The following is an 11660-nucleotide window of genomic DNA, read 5'->3' as shown; positions in this document are numbered from 1 at the left end:
TAGAAAGTGTATTCTTTGGTGCTTGGGTGGAATATTCAAAAGATGTCTGTTGGGTCCATTTGATGTGTGGCATCATTTAATTCAGACATCTCTCTGTTTATTCTTTGTCCAGTTGACCTGTCTAATGGAGACAGTGGGGTATTGAAGTCCCGTATTATTACTGAGCTGGGGTTAATCTGTGTTTTAAAGTCTTGTAGTGTTGTTTTTATGAATTTGGGTGCACCAGAGTTTGGTGCATATATGTTAAGGATTTTAATATCTTCTTAGTTAACTGTTCCTTTGATCACAATGAAGTGACCCTCCTTATCTCTTCTGACTAATTTTACTTTGAAGTCTATTTTGTCAGTTATTAGAATTGCAACCCCTGCTTGTTTCTTAGTGCCATTTGCTTGGAATATTCTTTTCCATCCTTTTACCTTAAGGTAGTGCCTGTCCTTGAAGGTGAGATGGGTTTCTTGCCTGTGCCTTTTGGCTGGGGAGTTCAGTCCATTGATATTTAAGGTTATTATTGAAAGATGTATATTGGTTGCTGTCATTTTGATTGCTCTTTGTGTTCTCTGTCTAATTTCGTGTTTCCTAGATTACACCTTTCTTTATTTTCTTTAGTTGCCCCTGGGATATAGTTGTTTCCCTCTCTTCTCTCTGTATTGCTTCACGTATTCTTAAAAGAGCTGGTTTTGTGGACATGTATTCTTTCAGGTTGTTCATGTCATGGAAGATTTTTCTTTCCCCCTCAACTATCATAGACATTTTTCCTGGGGATAGTATTCTGGGCTGGCATCTACTGTCATGTAGAAGTGGAAATACCTTGGTCCAGGCTCTTCTGGCTTTCATAGTTTCCATTGATAAGTCAGCTGTAATACAGATGTGCTGTCCTTTGTATGTGACTTGTTGTTTGATATGTTGTGGGGAGTTTCTTTTCTGATCCTATTTCCTGTTCTATGTGCTTCCTGTATTTGTATGGGCATGTCTTTCCTTAATTTCAGGAAATTCTCTTCTACAATCCTTTTTAAGATCTGGTCAACACCGTTAACCTGAAATTCTTCTCCCTCCTCTATTCCTATGATCCATAGATTTGCTCCTTTCATGGTTTCCCACATCTCTTATATATTCCATTCCTGTGGTTTTTTTTTTTTTTTTGGTCTTTTTGAGACAGGGTCTCCCTGTAGACCTAGCTGGCCTGGATTTGCTTTGGAGACCAGGCTGGCTTTGAACTCACAGAGATCCACCTGCCTCTGCCTCTTGAGTGCTGGGATTAAAGGCATGTGCCACCACGCCCGGCCCATTCCTGTATTTTTAATTCTGTTTATTTGGTGTGCTATGTGCTTCCTGTATTTGTCTGGGGATGTCTTTCTTTAATTTTGGGAAATTCTCTCTACAATCCTGATCTGGTCAACACCATTAACCTGAAATTCTTCTCCTTTCTCTATTCCTACGATCCATGGATTTGGTCTTTTCATTGTCTCCTACATATCTTGCATATTCCATTCCTGTGTTTTTAAAAATTTTCCATAATCTTTGCTTAAGAAGTATAATTCTTCAGCTTTATCCCCCAGTGTTGATATTTTGTTTTCCATTTCATTCATTCTAGTGGTGAGGCTTTCCACTGTTGTTTCAAGTTGTTGCTTTCAGTGTAATACTGGGTTATCTCTGGGGGTTCTCCTTGAGGAACTCTTCTACAGGATTGATGGAGTTTGTGGGCAACATAGTGTTTTGGCCATGTTATTATTTTTTCTTTGTGATTTTGGCATGTGAATTTCTTTTGTTGTTTATGATTCTGATTTGAGAATTAAGTTGAAGTATGCTTCTGTTTGTATTATCGGGTGCCTAGATCCTTTCTTTATTGGTTGTGTAAAGCTGGTTGGTACAGGGTTCAGGTTCTCTCAGGTTTAATTTGGAGGGAACTGATGGCTTCAGATCAGTTATGCAGCAGTACTGACAGAAGCCCAATTCAGGTTCCAGTGAGGGCCACTCAGGCTTCCTTCACCACATGGAGGTAGGATCTGGGGGCTCTCAGGCAGTCCCCTGCATTCTCAGGCCCTCTGCCAGAGGGAGGCCCAAGGGAGGCCAAAACTTGGCACTCTCTGGTGGTCTGCTGAGATCAGTGCTGCTACACCAGTGGAGGTTGACACCCACCCTCTCAGGCTGTCTGCTAGGATCTCGACCTTAGCCTACCAAAGCCAGATCTGCCCTGGGGTCTTGAGAGGAGCCTCAGGAAATCCCACGTAGGGGAATTTGTAAGGGAAGCTCATCACCACATGGATGCAGGATCCAGGGGCTCTCAGGCAGTCCACTGAGTTCTCAGGCCCTCTGACAGAGGGAGGCCTGAGGGAGGCCAGATCTCAGCACTCTCTGCAGGTCTGCTGAGATGTGAAAAAGGGCCTTTTTTCCTTCTTTTTTCCTCCCAGATCAACCTCAGTCACCCTAACTCTCTCTCAAAGTAGCTCCAGAAAAAGGGAAATGTCTTTGTGAGCTTCAGTTGGATGAATTCAGAGGTCACAGCCCAGAGTCAGTTTCTTCAGAAACAAGTGAATCTGAGCAGTGGACTTAGATCTGAGCTCAGTAGGGAAAGCCCCAACCCAGTGCTGGGAATTTTGGCACGAAGAACAGTGAATGGGGGTGCTGGAGAGCTCAGAGGCAAGAGAAGGAGACACAGGAATTTTTATAAGAACAGGAGCCCAGACTCCTGGAGTAGGGAAATGAGAAGCCAGAGTCCAGGAGTAGGGGAAAGAGACCAGTATAGAAAAAGGACCACCAGAAACTCCAGCATCAGGGAAGATCCCAGATTGGCCACCAGAACCCCAGCAGTAGGGAAGATTCCAGATGGGCTACCTGAACCCGAGATTCCAGATGGGCCACCTGAACCCCAGCAGTAGGGTAAGAGCCCAGGAAAGCCATCAGATCCTTGGTAGTGATAGAGTATCAATAAACCCCATAAATTAACTGGTCCAGACTATGAAAATGTCTAGTCTGTCTGTTGGAGGACCCATTTTTCCAGTCTCACTGGTCAATTACCTGGTGGTAGAACCACTCCCAGGAAGGCAGTTTATGCTAAGTAGATGGGCAGAATACCTGGTGTGTTGATTAAGTAGAGAATATTTCTGCTTGGAACTAGCTCAGGTCCCCGCAGAGCTTCCAGACCAGCCACAGCCATGTAGGTCTCTGTAAGTCTGTCTGTTTTCCTGAACTCTTCAGGAAAGCGTAATTTCTCTTCTTCTTCATGCCTTTCTTGCTAAACATGCTTTCTTTAAGGCTTTGGGCTGCCCCTAGCATCTTGTATTCACTTTTTCTCTAAAGCTTCCTTCTCCCAGCCATGTGGCTGCCAGTCAGCCACGTGTCTGACCTCTATGCAGGCTCTAAGCCTGCCTGGCTTCCATGGCTTTCTTTCTTTCTTCCCACTATTCACCCCCCCAGGGCAGCTGCCAAGATTACCAGCTTGCCTGCTCTGAGGCTTTTTCTTTAAGATTCTAATAAAATTTTTGTAAAAGCCTCTGTTTGGGTCCATTCTTAAATTCTTTTATGAATGAGGCTAAGAATGCTCTAGGGGATCCTCTTTCTCCCCGTTTCAGTAGTAGGGCAAAGTATAAAGTCAGTGAGAGAAAAGAGAGCACGGACACTCGGGAGGCTTTTGGGGCCACGGCCTCATTGGCCTGGAACACAGAGCCTGCATAGTCCAGGCTGGCCTTGAACTCACAGAGCCTGCCTCTACCTCCTGAGTGCTGAGATTAAAGGCTTGTGCCACCACGCCTGGCTTTTTAAATTTTTATTGTTTTAATTTTTGTCTTTATTGAGACAGGATCTCCATGTAGCCCCAGCTGTCCTGGAACTCACTATGTAGATCAGGCTGGCCTCGTACTCACAAAGATCTGCCTGTCTCTGCCTCCCAAGTGTTGGGATTAAAGGCGTGGGCAACCACGCCCGGCCGGCTTTTTAAAATTTTATTATTATTTTTTTTAATGGTTGGGTTTCTAAGAAGTCCCAGCAGATGATCCTATTGTCTGCTTACAGGCCAGGGTTAGTTAGAAGGCAGAAAAAGGGGAAGTAGGAATGGACCTAATCTTTTTTTCCCTTTTTGGCCTACAGTCAGCTGTTGCTAAGGGTTGGGAGGAAGAAGGGTGTGTGGTAGGTTAAAGAGTGCCAGGCGACCTATAAACATCTGTTGTAGCCAGCCATGGCTAGGAGTCATAGGATGGGGAGGGCAAGAATGTAGCCAAACAAATTACTTCAGTTTTGGGAACTGTCATTATTTAACCAAAATGGAGGAACTTTACAAAATGTTGTGACCGTGGCTAACATTCCTTCTTGTGGTCTTCCCTTCACCCCCAATTTAAGGTCTATCTCAATTCAGGTTTCTTAGCCATGATAACCAGACCCTTAGGAACAGGTCGTAATGGTTACTAAGTATGCCAGTTCACTTTGTAGTTGTAGGTTTGCCTCTCTTCCTTTCATATTGAATGATTTTGAGAGTGTATCAATAGTCCATAAGCAGAATTTACATTTGACATGCAGGGGACATTTAAAAAATTATTTTGGGGGCTGGAGAGTTGGCTTAGCAGCTAAGAGCTCTGACTGCTCTTGCAGAGGACCCAGATCCATAACTGACAACTGTCTATAACTCCATTTCCCTGGGCATCTGTCACCCTCTTCTGACCTCCATGGACATTGCATGACACAGGTGCACTTACATACATGCAGGCAATACACTCATACATATAAAATAAAAAATAAAATTCTTTTTGACTTTGACAGGGAACATGCTGATCTCTTCCACAGTCAGCTGCAGGCTCAGTTCCATTCAGCACAGTAGCTCCATCTGGCTAGCCTAGTCTTCTCTGGCTAGCCTGGTCTTCTTTGCTCTTGGCAATCAGTCCAGGCAAGCAGCTGTTAATGGAAAGAACCCAGTTAGGGTCAGACTGGCTTACAGCCACTGCAGCAGAACATGCAGTGTGTCTCAGAAGGGACTGGATTCCTGGCAGCTGCTGCTTCTTGCCCGGTGGCTACCAGAGCTCTGGCATCAACCCTCAGCCATCACAGTTCCACCACCAGCTCAAGGAGATGCTTATTTCATTTATTTTTATTTTCATTTATTTTTATGTTTTAAACAAGATTTGTTTCCTTAATACATATTTTTTGGATATTTTAACTGTAATTTTGTCTGCTTGGAGTGAAGAAAGGGTTTTCTCTTGAATTTAGCCATCTTAAATATAAAGCCTCTACTTATAAACAACTTTTTTTTTAACCAAAAAGGGATTACTCAGGGCCATTGAGATGACTCAGGAGGTAAAGGACACTTGCTGAGCAAGCCTGGTGACCTGAATCTGATCCCTGGAGCCCACACAAAGTGAAAAGAAAGAACCAACTACACAAAGTTGTCCTCTGACCTCTACACACATGCTCAGGCATGCATGTGTGTGTGTTGCATGCACACACGCACACTAATAATAAAATTTTTAAAAAGAAAAGGGAATATACTATACTCATAGACATGTTGACTATTTTTTCATTAGACAAGTATGACTTGGAGGTCTTTTAATAACACATGAAAAAGTCTCATTTAAAAGTTGGCATATTTTTATATCATATGGATCCATTTTAGATTATTTGAGTAGCCCTGACTGACTGAATCAGACAAATATCACATTTTCTCTCATATGTGGAATTTTTTTTAATGGTTGGGTTTCTAAGAAGTCCCAGCAGATGATCCTATTGTCTGCTTACAGGCCAGGGTTAGTTAGAAGGCAGAAAAAGGGGAAGTAGGAATGGACCTAATCTTTTTTTCCCTTTTTGGCCTACAGTCAGCTGTTGCTAAGGGTTGGGAGGAAGAAGGGTGTGTGGTAGGTTAAAGAGTGCCAGGCGACCTATAAACATCTGTTGTATGTGAGTGCACATGTGTCATGCAATGCCTGGTGGAGGACAGAAGAGGCGATCGGATCCCCTGGAAATGGAGTTACAAACATATATGTATGTATTTTAAAAATAGATTCCATTGGGGCTGGAGAGATGGCTCAGCATTTAAGAGCACTGGCTATTCTTGTAGAAGAGACCCGGGTTCAAATCCAAGCACCCACATGGCACCTAACAACCATACATAACTCCAGTTCCAGGGGATCTGATCCCTCTTCTGTCCTTTTTGGGCACTGCATGACATAGGTGCACTTATACACATGCAGGCACAACATCGTGCACATAAAATAAAAATAAATAAAAAATTTAAAATGTAACAAAGCAGAAAAAATTTTGATATGGTTTCACATTTTTTAAATTTAAATTGTGGAGGAGGTGGAAGGCACATGTGCCACAGTGCATTGTGTAGGTCAGAGGACAACTTGTGGGTGTCCTGCTGGTCCTGAGGATTGAGCTCAGGTCATCTGGCTTGGTGGAAGGAAGGCACTTTTACCCACTGAAACCAGGGCTTAGAGGGTATGTCTTAGTTTGTCTCTTCATTTCTGTGACAAAACACTGACCACTACCAACTTGGGGAGGAAAGGGTTTACTTATCTTACATCTACCAGGTCCCAGTTCATCAAGGAGCCCAAGGTAGGAACTCAGGGCAGGAACTTGGAGGCAGGAGCTAGAGCACAGGCCATGGAGGAACACTGCTTACTGGCTTGTTCCCTGGCACCTTTCTTATGCAACACAGGCCCACCTGCCCAGAGGTGGAACCACCCACAGTGGGCTGGACCCTCCCACATCACTCATCAAGAAGATGCCCCTCAGACATGGCCACACTTCGCTCCAATAGAGGCAATTCCCAGTTGAGACTCCCTCAACCCAGGTGTGTCAAGTAGACATTAAAGTTATCCAGCACAGGGTAAAAGACCATAGTTTCATATTTTTGCGTTGCACCATTAGGAAACAACTGCTTATTGAGTTATAGCACAAAATCAAAGATGATTGATCATAATTATCTGAAAGGGAAGTAAATGCTTACATAATATGACTACATAGCCAGAATTCATGTGATCCATCAAAAATCACCTGTCACAGTAGCGTCAATGGAGATGCAGATGAGACCCAGCTGTCTTTTTTTACTAGTTCACTCACTAAAGAGATTGGAAAAAGGGTAAGATAATGCTTCTCCTCTCTCTTTTTTAACATATTTATAGGTTTTATTTTATTATCATCTATCTAATCTACTATCTATCTATCTATCTCTATTTTGGGGACAGGGTCTCACTATGTACTCTGGCTGTCCTGGAACTCACTATGGAGACCAGACTGGTCTCCAAGTCACAGAGATCTGCCTGTCTTTACCTCCCAAGTGTTGGGATTAAATATATGCCAACTCACCTGGCAAAATATAGGGGTTTTTTTGTTTGTTTTATTTTGCTTTGTTTGGTATTTTTGAGACCTTGTAGCCCCACTAGCTTGGCACTCACTACGTAGACCAGGTTGGCCTTGTTCCCACAGAGATCCACCTGCCTCTTCCTTCCAAGTTCTGGGACTAAATGTGTTCGCCACCATGCCTCGCAAATATAGGTTTTGATTTTTTAATTAATGATTTTTTTTTTGGTCTTTTTGAGATAGAGTCTCCCTGTAGCACCAGCTGTCCTGGAACTCACTGTGTAGACTAGGCTGGCCTTGAACTCACAGAGATCCACCTGCCTCTGCCTCCCGAGTGCTGGGAATAAAGGCATGCACCACCACGCCCAGCCAAAGAATTTTTTCCTTTTTTTTTTTTTTCTTTTCTGGAGCAGAGGACCGAACCCAGGGCCTTGCACTTGCTAGGCAAACACTCTACGACTGAGCTAAATCCCCAACCTCATAAGGACTTTTTATAGGAAATCACACAAAGGTGGCTTCTTGCCAAAACTGGTTATATAATAGATTATATCACTGCTTACTTTGGGGGTGGTCTGCAGCCGTCTGGTAATAGCCAGTTTGTGCTGATTCATAGCCTTCAGGATTACCATCTCTAGCTTAACCATCTTGGCTAATGCTGGAAATCCATATCAACGCCATATTGTCTAAACACAATCAGGTCCTCATAGTCTTGGTTCCCTTCATTCTACCCCTTTTAGACATCAGTTGCTTTATTGGAATGGACCCAGAGACAATATGGGGGTCAATAACTTATGATCAATAAACAGCTATACTGTTCGGGGTCCATAAAATTTCCTAAACTGACCACTCGGATACTGAGTCTCAGTAAAAAGGAGTGCTTTATTGGAGCCAACCAGTTGGGGACACAGTCTTAGGAGCTGTACTGTGACCCTGAGCAGTGAAAATGCAGGGCTTTTAAGCAGAAAAACCACAAAAACCACAAAGCAGGGGATGTCCATAGAAACTATACACAGAATAACCAGGAAAGGATTGGAACAATGTAAGGCTGATTTCCAGAGACTTTACCTATACAGCCATTGACTATCTTACCTGGGGCAGAACGTTACTTTCTCTTCTGCCCCAGACCATTTCCATAGAAATCATAAACAGATACCAGGAAAGGGTTTGAACAATGGAGGGGATTTCCAGAGTCAGGTGGAGGGCAGCTTTTTCTCAGAGGACAGGGAGGGTGTCTGAGGGGCACTCTCCTTCAATACCTTCTAAGGTTAGGATGGTCCATTTTAGGCTATGGAGATGCTATCTCCCAATTGCTCTAGGGGATTTCTAATTACTGCTTGGGGAAAGCCTGGGCACAAACCAGACACTGCTGGCAGACATGTCCTATCTTTTCCTGAGAGTGCCGGGGACTCGAACCGGCGACCCCCGGCGAGGTGAGGATTGGGGATGAGTAAGCACACCGTTCACCAGCCCATGCCGCCCCCATTACCCAGGGACACTCAGATGCAACGGGGAGCCTAGTCAAGCTGGGACTTATTTATTGCAAGTGTTCCAAAGCTTATAAAGGCACCTGGAACTCCCCCCTCCCCCCCGAGGGTGTATCTTAAGGATGGTCATGCACTGATCATGCACTCCTCAACAGTGTGTAAGTATTCTTCAGACTTTAGAAGCAAGCCAGGCCGCGCCCCCAGTAACTTCCTTTCAGACCTATGCAAGGTGGGGCTTTTAGGTCCCCACATATCCCCCTTTTTATTTTTATTTTAAGGCCAGACCGACTTTATTTCACGGATTACCCACCTCATAGGCAGCTCCCTGAGGAGAGATGGCTATCTCCTTCCTCTAATCTTATGCAGTTTTGCCTGTCTTAGGTTGTGTCACCTCTGACCAAGCCTTGCCAGTCATTGGGTCATGCACCTGGCCATCTGCATGTCCTGTCTTAGGAGTACTTGTCATGGGACATCTTACCCGTCTTTGGCTAAAAATGTGTCATGATTAAGGGCAGCCGCATGGGTAATGCCAGCCCGTGACAGTCTTAGTCTCTGCCTAACTCGGTTAGCCAAGCGTGGGCAACCAGAGGGGGTCCTGGGGAAGTCTGTAATCATGAGGAAGTGAGCCGTGGCAGTTCCAAGGGTCCTCTGTTGCCCAGTTATCTGGTAAAGACACTTAAAGATAAGCATTATCAAGAGAAACAAAGCAAGTCATGGCGTAGGACAAGTTGAAATACTTCTGAGACCATGTGCCTTTTAGTCAATCAGCTAGTTGTAGAGGCTGACTGGCAATGAAGCCAAGGAACTGGGTCCTTTACCTCAGATGGATACAAATAAGAGAGGAATTTTTTCTCATGAACTATTGTCCATGGACCGTCATGCTAATCAGTCAGATCCTGGCCTACCCACTTAAGGTTTTTCGGAGGCACCCATATGGGGTTTGAATCTCCTGTAGGGAAGACACACCCAAAGCCTCGACCCATGGTTAGCAATGGATCTGGGCCTTTCCATTGCCTGGTGATGGGATCTTTCCATCTTACCTGTACCTCAGGTTTCTGCTCCTGTCATCCCCAATGCTTCTGAAACCGGGATTCCAACTGATTTTTTTGAAAATTAAGAACATTAATAGTGAATAAGGCCATACCCAACTGTTGGTGGGGGCTTATTCCCCCTTTTGTTTTTGTAATTGAATTTTTAGGTTTTGATGGTTGCGTTCTATAATGACGACCTTGGGGATTGTAGGGAATTTTTGTATTGTGTTGAATTCCCCAAAGTAAGAAGAAATCTTGTAAATTTTTACTCACAAAACATGGTCCATTATCAGTTTTAATTCTTTGGGGCAAACCCAACGTGGCAAAGCACTGGAGAAAATGAGACTGAGCATGTTTAGACTTCTCTCCTGTGTAAGCGGTAGCCCAACAGGCATGTGAGAATGTGTCAATGGATACAAAAATATACTTAAGCTTTCCAAAAGGAGCATAGTGTGTGACATCCGTTTGCCACAAGGAATTGTGCTTGAGTCCCCTGGGGTTTACCCCTGGCTGTTGCAGAGGCGGTACCTGCTGCCTCTGCATTGCCTTGAGATAAAAGCCCAGGCAATCCTTGGTGCCCCCTAAGATGCTGTAAAAAGATGGGGGCTTTTCTCTCTTTAAGGAGCATATGAGTCTGAATCATCAAGGGAATAATGGGGTTCCCATCCAACCAGATATCAGAGCCTAATAGGCCTGGAAGAAGATTAACTACATACAGACTGTCAGAAAACAAAGTCATGGGCTCACTTATCTTTGTTAATGCTAAAGCAATGGCCATGAGTTCCTTGAATTGAGCTGAGCCATCACAAGTGTGGACATATCTTTTTGGTTTCTCATCTGCCCCCATGCATACTATCAATGCAGCTCCAAATCTGCCCCCGTCAGTGAAAACATTGTAGGCCTTTACAATAGGCTCCCTCGGCCCCAGAATTTGGCAACCACTGTTGCCAGCGGGCCTGTAGCACTCAGGGGTGGGGTGGATCCCCGGCCGCCCACGGACTAGACAGGATGGCCCCCCTCCAGCAACTTTCCCCGGACTGGGCCCTTCCAGCCCTCCCAGAGCCGGTTGCAGTGCACAGTCAATGGTGGGTTCTTTTATTTTTAAATGCACCCCACGGCTGCCACCCATCCCAAGCCAGGGGGCGGTCCCCCGCCCGGCTTTTGCGGGGTCCTCTGACTCCCGCACACCATAGTTCAATGTGGGTCGGGTGGGCGACCTTTGCCGCCAACCCCGTGCCCTCTGCTCCACCCCACCCTTCTGATAAAGGTATCCATGGATCCTGTTTTTCCTGTGTAAGGACGGATGTCATCAGGGTCTCACCAGGGAGTACCCATAACTCAAGATCTTTACTAGGCATGTACCGGGCAAGTTGGGCTCGGTCCAGGGCATCCTGGACCTCATGTAAGATGTCCAGGTGTTGAGGAGCCAGGTGAATTAGTTCTGAAGGCTGTTTCCCTACTAGCAACTGAAACAGTGGTCTAAAGTCTCAGTGGGAATAGGCATCCAGGCTCATAGCCAATTAATTTCTCCTAATAATTTTTGTATCTCTGTCAGGGTTACAGTGGGCTTGACAGCCAGTTGTGGTTTTAAAGGACTTACTCCTTCCAAAGAGAGTATGCTTCCCAAATTTTAAAGGGAGTAATAGTCTGTATTTTATCAGTGGATACATGGAGTCCACCTGTCTGTAGACATGTGGGGGTCTGCCCCAAGGTCCCACCCCAGAGGGACATGCCACGATGGGGGTCAGGGAAAGGTGAGTGCACTGTCTGCCCGTTTCACCAGTCCTCCTCACTGAGGACAGTCAGACACGACAGGGAGTCTTGTCAAGCAGGAACTCATTTATTGCAGGTGTCACAGAGC

This window comes from Nannospalax galili, unplaced genomic scaffold (assembly GCF_000622305.1).
Source record: "Nannospalax galili isolate Female #2095 unplaced genomic scaffold, S.galili_v1.0 scaffold340, whole genome shotgun sequence".
NCBI lineage: Eukaryota > Metazoa > Chordata > Mammalia > Rodentia > Spalacidae > Nannospalax > Nannospalax galili.
This window is presented reverse-complemented; position numbering follows the sequence as displayed.